This window comes from Vanessa tameamea, chromosome 15 (genome assembly GCF_037043105.1).
Source record: "Vanessa tameamea isolate UH-Manoa-2023 chromosome 15, ilVanTame1 primary haplotype, whole genome shotgun sequence".
NCBI classification, from domain to species: Eukaryota; Metazoa; Arthropoda; class Insecta; order Lepidoptera; family Nymphalidae; genus Vanessa; species Vanessa tameamea.
In genome coordinates this window covers 9,672,414-9,680,781 of record NC_087323.1, presented here as the reverse complement: position 1 = coordinate 9,680,781, position 8,368 = coordinate 9,672,414, and the positions used below count along the sequence as shown (strand labels likewise).

The window sequence follows — 8,368 nt, the reverse complement described above, 5'->3', positions numbered from 1 at the left end:
CTCTTGCCATTGAACTCGTTGATAAGCTTCTTAGAGGTCACTGTGACCTGGTTTATTTTACATAAACAAATACTAAAACGTCAGTGTCGTGCCGGTCACCGCGTTGCGCGGACGTGTTGAGTGTCGTGTCATAAAGTTTCGTAAGGTAAATTGTATTTTTTGTAAAATTTTAATTTTATTACATTAATTATCAATTTAAATCACATTAATGTTATTCTTTTTTTAAATAATTTAAATTTTATCAAATAACTTATTTAACCTTCAGTCGTAATAAGTCATAACATTGTTACAGTAATATTATCTCTTACTGTACATTCTGTTAATTAATGGTGCGAAGGTACTGTTGATAAATTCATCAAATATAAACTCGCTTGAAAGAAATACTAATTAGTTCTATATATTTAGAACATCGTTAAAATGTTTCTTTTTTAGACTGACGCGAAATAGGTATTTCGTGAGATGGTTAACTTCGTAAGCGGCATTATTGAAATGCATTGAGGTCGCAATCTGTGATAAGAATCAGAATAAGTATTAGTCTCATGATCATCATAAAAAACTGAAATTAAATGTGATGCTATAATACCCTTATAAATATTAATATGATAAAAAACACATATTAGGTTTTCATCGTTCAATGCTCTAAGATTAACATAATACATTATAATGTATTTTATAACTAGCTACTCGACCTGACTTCGTACGGGTGAAATAAAAAAAATATTCTTTTTGTTAAAATTCCTAAAACTCGATCGCAGCGTCACCTACCATGTCTAATCTAAACCACACAAGGATACACAATAAAATTATCAAAATCGATCCAACATTTTTGGACAATTATTTACAACCAAGCGCAAAGAAGATTTATGTATGTAGATAAATATATTTTCTGTGGTTTCGTTTTGACAAACGAGAATAGAAACACGTGCTTACATGTTTCTGATAACTGTTTATCGCGGTGAAACGGTGCAGCCTTCACCAAAAAGTATTGTCAAAGTAGCTTGGTATTGGACAGGCAACCTGCCGTAATCTTTCAATGCAGCTTAAACACTACGCAGATCAAAAATATATGTATTGGAAAAAGATAACTAATGATGACGATAATAAATTAGTAGTCTGGATTTGTCTCACTGTTAAGGTCTATTCCACACAAGAGAAGAAATTTGGATACAGACATTACATAAAATTTATCCCACACAGGTATATTCACAATTCATGTTTTCAATAGCCGTCGAGCACTAAACGAATTATAATCACAAATTATAACTTCATATAAAGTCGTATGGTTATTTTATATTATATCGATTTATTCGTAGCTATCACTGTTGTTTCTATGGTACCCTCTATTCAGTAAAAATCAGCGTTGAACTTTGGGGTCATTGTATGCTTCCCCGAGTTTCAACATAAGCTGAGTGACCTTAATTGTGTCGGTTCAATGCTGTGCACACATCTTATTTTTATAGTATAGTTCATGTCCGTGTTTATTATTTTTATAATATATTTTCTGTAGCAGTGTGTATCACTAATAAAGTTATTTTAATTTTAACATGAGTGCTAAGTGATGCTTGCCCGCGTTTGGACCGTTAACGGTTAAAATAATGTGTTCTATGCACCGGGTCATTTCGGCTGCACTGCAGTTAATAAAATAAATTAACTTGAGGTGGTAAGGGTACAGTAATAGGTAGGTGTTGAAATTTTTATACTTTTGGTTTATTGATATTTTCCTAAAAACAATATGTTTTAATTTTTTCACAGTCGTAGATAAGCGAAACAGGACGTAACGATAGACTTATGAATTTAGTATCAATTTCGTAAGTCTTATTTATGTTGCGCTAATAAAATTAATATTCGATCGAGATAGTGACGTATTCGCTGCACTTGAAGCAAAAATATTTTCTAAGCGCCACACCGTCCATATCAGAAGGTCAATTATAATTAACACAAAACAATAAATATATAAAATATAATTAAAGAAGTATGTTTTTATGGCAATTTAATATAATAAAACTTAACACAAGCAACTAAGATAATTAAATTATAATTTTAGAGACCAACAGAATTCTTTACCTTAAACATTGTTTAATGAATCTGAGCTAAGTGGATGACTTTTGGACAGGATTATTTTGGAATTGACATCTACAATCTACATCTGTATTCATAATACGATATACGTATATATATATATATTTAAATAATGTCATTGACTTGTTATGTAATATTTATAAATTACATAACACTGATGACGTTAGATGTTGTTAAGTCAGCGAAATACGGTGCGGTCAACGTTCAGCGGACAAAGAAATATTTGTCACTAGTTTTCGACCGAGGCTTTGCTCGCGAGTTTCTTCGTAAGCCAAAAAGTAGCCTATATATATATATATATATAATGGCATTCGGTTCAATACTTTAACCATGAAAGCGTAATAGACCGATACATTGAGTCACTTCCGCATTTATAACATTAATATACACATTTAAATTACTAAGTAACAAGATAATTTTTTATACTATAGTTTTAGGCGGACAGTTAAATTGGGCCACCTGATGGGAAGTAGCCACTACCGCTTGTAGATATTAGCGTTGTAATAATCATTTCTTACATCACCAATGCGCCACCAACCTTCTGAACTAAGATGTTATACTTACTCCTTGTGCCTGTAGTTACACTGACTCACTCACATTTCAAACCGGAACTCATCAATACTAAGTATTAGCAATACTGCGTGGTTCGTACCTACCCAAACAGGCCACAACCAAGTAATATGACTTGAATTACACTCAAATAATATCTTGTTCACTTTCAAAATTAAATAAGGTTGTGCATATATCATAATTTAAAAAATATCATTTATATTAATAGGTTATTATTAATAATGTCAAAACGTTAAACATTTGACCTGTTTCATAGGTTTTAAAATTTACACATTATTATGTTTTGAAGATGCCAGATCGTGCAAATAATATGTATATGTACATCCTCCTCAACTAACAATATTGCGAGTTGCGACCCACTTTAAACAAAAACGTCTTGTATTTTCCGCCTATTTTTCCTGGTTCCAACAGACATGGCACCTACTAAAACATCGATTTGAACTTTTAGATCGAAATAAGAACAATCTTTTCGTATTTGACTTAAAATTATACGTTGTATGTATATTTTGGAAATAAATTTTCGGATACGATGCACTGCGGTCAACAATCTTTTTATTAGCTGGTCCAACAACTGGCTTGGGTTCGATGTTCGTTACCGCTCACGAGTGACAACAATAATGTCACGGTCGTTTGCTTTCAAATTTGTATAAGAATATCGAGTTCAAATCATTAAATGTAAAAGAAATCTAAAAATAGTTAACCAAAATCAATGCTTAATAAAAAACGTCCATCAAATAAAAATATTCTTTATTCAAGTACACTTATAAAAGGACTTTGAATCGTCATGTTCGAAAAGTAGATTTTGCCGAGAAGAAACTCAGTAGTTAGGTACTCTTTTCCACTATTTTAATTACACAGTTTATGTCAATAAATTACAATTATACTTCTGCTTCGTCCTCGATATTAGATAGGAACACATGGAGTATCGCGTAGTCGTACGCCGATCTCGCACTTTTCTTGAGACATTTTTTTTTATAAATGTCACCTGCTCACGTACCTTCATTCGTGTTTTAGTGCTACGCCGTATCGCACGTAAATTTAAGTTATTGGTTATCTAAAGGTTTTTTTGTAAAAATATGCCTAGCAGTAGGAACGAGAAAGATATTTTTCGTTTTCGGAAAGAAAGATAAGATGAAAATTAGAAAAGATGTTACGAGAAAAGAACAAACGTCGTCGTCGTCGTTTGCGCACCCTTTGGTCGCGAACGAGGTCGTAAATTACCCATTCCTCGCATTGGTCGGTATCAAGAGGAAAAAAGCAAGACAAGCAAACAAGGTTAGTATAATTTGAAAGCTTTGTTATAAAACAAATTTGTACCTACATATGTGGGTAAAAATGTTATAACATTGGTATGTGATATTGCGAACAGTTCCTTGCGGCCGTTTCTTATCAAAAGCTCGGTCTGTGAACTGATTATATTATATGACCTATTACGGCGGTTCCTTACCATCGCAATTTAGTACTGGTGTATAAACACTGGTACTAGGGTTTGCGTGCTACCCATAGCGGTTGACACTACCCGAATCATATTATACACGCGAACAGTATTGCACGACTGTTTCAATACTTTTGTAACAGTACCGATATGCCAAATTACTTTCTCCGACTCCGAAGTTGTGGAGATCGCGACACCAGAGGATGACGATCCTTTATCGTCAACATCGGCGCAGGTAACTGCGGTTACGATAGCGCCAAGGACCTCTGACCATCTCGTATCAGCTTTAGACACGGCCAACGGTTTTTGGAGAACATAGCTTCCTGAATTCGCCGATTTTATCCTAGACATTTTACGTCTAAACGTGTAGGATCTATATCCTACACAACAAAACACCTTTGGCGCCGAAATATAAAAATAGTTAGCTGTTCGATTAGAATATTATGCCTGCAATGGCCTTACAAAATAAGTCGAAAAGGAATTAAAAGAACAATACTTCCTAGCAACTGTAAATTAGTAAACCTACTGAAGTCATGAGAAGCCGCGATAAACCTGTAGAATTAAAACAGTCTCAGCTAGTCTCAGCTGTATGGTTTTGGGTCGGGCATTGACGCGACTGTTTTCTTTTAAAGAAAAAGACGCAGAATTATTAAAAATACTCATGGACACGAGCGGCATTATATGTCAGCACTCGAACTCGATGAGACGAAGGATTTGTTCTTTCAGTTTTGAGAAAGGACTTTAAAGATCCTAAAAAAGACTATTATCCTTTTTGAGAAAACTGCGGATACTTTGAAAGTAGCTAAAGCAATAAATAATTCAGGTACCGAATTAGAAGGCCCACATGTCCCGATACGTAAAAAACAAGTATCTAACTCTGCGAGGCCTTTAAACTAGAAGGGTCTAATTCAGGCTCGCAGAAAGTTAGAATATTTGAGAACGAAGGAACCTGCTCCGACGAAGAATCGGCAGTCGAGCTCATCCAGGCCGTCGCAATATCGTTAGCAGCGCAGCAGACGCTGTTAATTCCGGTAAACCATGCAGGTAGATTGCCACATTAAAAAAAAATAATAATAATAACAGTTGTCGATGATAACTAATGATCCCATAATACTCTCTTGTATTCATGTTTATAAAATACAGCCTGCTCGTCTAGTTATGCTAGATCTACCTCCAGCATTACACAAATATTTTCCTACTGTGAGAAATAATTCCTATCAAATACAAGTTAAATTTAATTAAAACCAAATGCTAAAATGAGGTTTATATAATATAAACTTGAGAATAATAAATAAATTTAATGACACTTTAAATTAGGAAATTTGAGAACCGCATTAAAGTTAATAAAAAGGGATGATTTCATGATGAAACTTAATTTTTAGGACGCTTATTTTTTAATTAAAAATCTCCCGGACTCGAAAAAAGTGCCTTCGACAACAATCCGAACAGGATATCGGACAATAAAAGTTTTACCATTTAGTTTAAATACGGGCCCATGTGTTTTTACTAAAATATTAAACTAGTCATGTGCCTAATTAGGGTTACTGATCTATGGTATTCCAAGAAGATTTTTTTTAATGAAGCATTTTTGTAAAACCTCCCTGTTTAATGCAAACCTAAGTCACTACTGACAGCGCTTGGATTTAGTATTAATAGAGAAAAGCTTTTTATTTCCCAGCTAGTAAGTCTAGTTGCTTGGTCCTTGGCAATATTACTGTTTCTAAAAAAAAAATTCGACGCCAGGCTTCCGGAAGAGAAAAAGATTTGTATCAAAAATAAAAATGCAATATGCAATATACCTGAATTTGCTAGTTTTCGTGGCCTGTAGTCTCAGCCTTCCCAGCCGTCGACTACAGTTGATTATATACTAAAAGTTTCGGAAGGATAACATTTTTAAATTTAGTATGTGATAACAATTACGATAGATACATGCTGATTTTTGTTATTTGATTTAAATGTTTAGAACTTTGCTAAGCTTGGTAAGCAAGATAAAAGCAGGATCAATATGACCTCGTAATTTCAGACGCCTCAAAAATATGGAGTATTGCTTGTGGGATGCGGGCAGTAGAAATATGATGAATACAAAACAAAAAAAAAATAACAAAAATAATATTATTAAAAAAAAAAAAAGGACATTAACTGTCTATAATTACAAGCCGCACATATCTACGCACGGTCTAAAATTATTATCAAAAATTTAACGGATTAGATTAGAGCTATCTAAACTAAATGAAGGTACGTGGGTAGGTGAATGACATTTATAAAAAAAAAGTCTCAAGAAAAGTGCGAGATCGGCGTATGACTACGCGATATTCCATGTATTCCTATCTAATATCGAGGACGAAGCAGAAGTATAATTATGATAGAACTTCACTTACAGGTAAATTCGTTTAATCATTAATTACATTATCGATAATTCAAATTAAGTCTATTTAATTTTGTACATAATAGGTACTATGGTCTTTATAATTTACTTTATATTTATGCGTCAATAATTAAGTAGGTTTTATAATGGTTGAAGGTATCTAAATATATCATAAACTTTAAATATTATGATAATTTATAAAACTTTTTGATTTTTATTGGATGGATTGATAGTATAACAAACTTATATATAATAAAATTGTAATGAACGAGAAAGATTTATTAAACATACAACTGAATTAAATAAGTTTGTCCAATTTTCGTTGGGTTCGCAAATACACTTAAGAACTACAATATTCGGACTCAATGAATATAAGGGTTGTATAGAATCTAGTCATTTATGAAGGCGACCCCACCCCCTCCCTTATCCACGCTTTATTATCGTTTCGCATTCATATGAATGACGCTCGTGCTTCAAGATGTCTTAATGTGCGTGAGATGATTCATAATAAAGACAGCAAAAAAAAAAAACAAATTGGATTACATTTGTTGATACATGCTGATAATTTAATGTGCGCCTTCGTGATTGAGCGTATCTACACAATGTTACTAAGCGAACCAAGAGTTTTCGAATAACGTAAGTATTAGTCTTCTGAATGTTTTTAAGTTTTTATCGTATTGGATGAATTTGTTCAAACGAAGTAAATACACAATCATAATCAAACAGATCCTCTGCAAATTTTCGTGTCTTAACGATTACGGGAAGTACAGGACGCTCCAAGTACTGCCATTACATTGCAGTTGTAATCAAAACGAAATTGTTTGCTCGATACAATAGGGTAACCAAGCTACCTTAAATAGTAAATAAAGACATAATTTAATTATGCGTTTCGATTGCCATCACCAATCACATGAAATCTTTAAGAAAATTACTATTCAAAAAAGTATTTAGGTATCTTATTTTTCACGGTATTTCTTGTGTTAGAAAGGTGATGATATCAATGTCAAAGTAAATTACACAGAGTATCCAAAAAATCTAGTATTCACCCTCTATAATATATTTATAACTTTTTTCTTTGTGTGACAATCACGTGAAAACTACTAAATGTATTGGTTTGAGACTCACAAAACGAGGATCGTCCGTCTATTGTTATAGACTAATTTTATTTTGAATTCAGATGATCCTGCCCCCTCATTGTCATAATGTAATGGATAACAGCTAGTGTCATATTATATGTCAGTACTCAATGATGTCGAAGTAATTAAAATGTGCAAATTATGGTAAAAAAAATATATTTTTTTATTTTACACGTTAATAAGATTTTTTTATATAAATTCATGGTAACTACGCGCCGTGCATTACAAGTGATTCGTATGGAAATACGTTGATTAAACAATCATTTGTATGTAATTTGTAACAATGGAATTGATACCATTAAAATGCTTAACTCCAATTACATGCAATCGTAGGGTATGTTTTTTTATTTAAGTCATTCAGTCTATTATAAATCGTCTGTACGATGTAGGCATGTAATTAAATCTATCAAATTGTTTGCCAATAAAATTCAGTTTATTTTTATAAAAACATTTTAGTGTCATGACTTTTGAACCTTTTTTTTTGGAAAAACGCGTTACGCGTTTCCCCCAGTAAAGTGAGGGTTTATGTAGGACTCGCCGGTGCCCAGGACTGCGCTAAGTACACCGGAATACCCACTAAAAATCAGCGGTACCCTCCGTCTTTCAGCGAGCGCCACAGGATCGCTTTCGCATGCTACCGTGACGATGACTTTTGAACCTAATTAACATGAGCTAAATGCAAGTTTTATAATGCAAAAAAGTGTATGATCCAATGCAGTAAACCAAATGAAAAAAATATATGATAATCTTCAGGATACATACTAGTTATTTGTTATTTTGAAA

The 8,368-nt window shown here is 33.0% G+C and overlaps 1 protein-coding gene across 3 annotated transcripts in view; it reads left to right on the top strand.

Annotated features, from left to right (window-relative positions):
- The window catches only part of LOC113399617 (pyruvate carboxylase, mitochondrial), a 34,644-nt gene continuing 26,276 nt past the window's right edge, over positions 1–8,368 (top strand). For all 3 annotated transcript variants that reach the window (XM_026638793.2, XM_026638791.2, XM_064217115.1), the window contains exon 1: positions 1–145. The gene's annotated coding sequence lies outside the window, so the exon portion shown is untranslated. The remainder of the gene's footprint in view (positions 146–8,368) is intronic.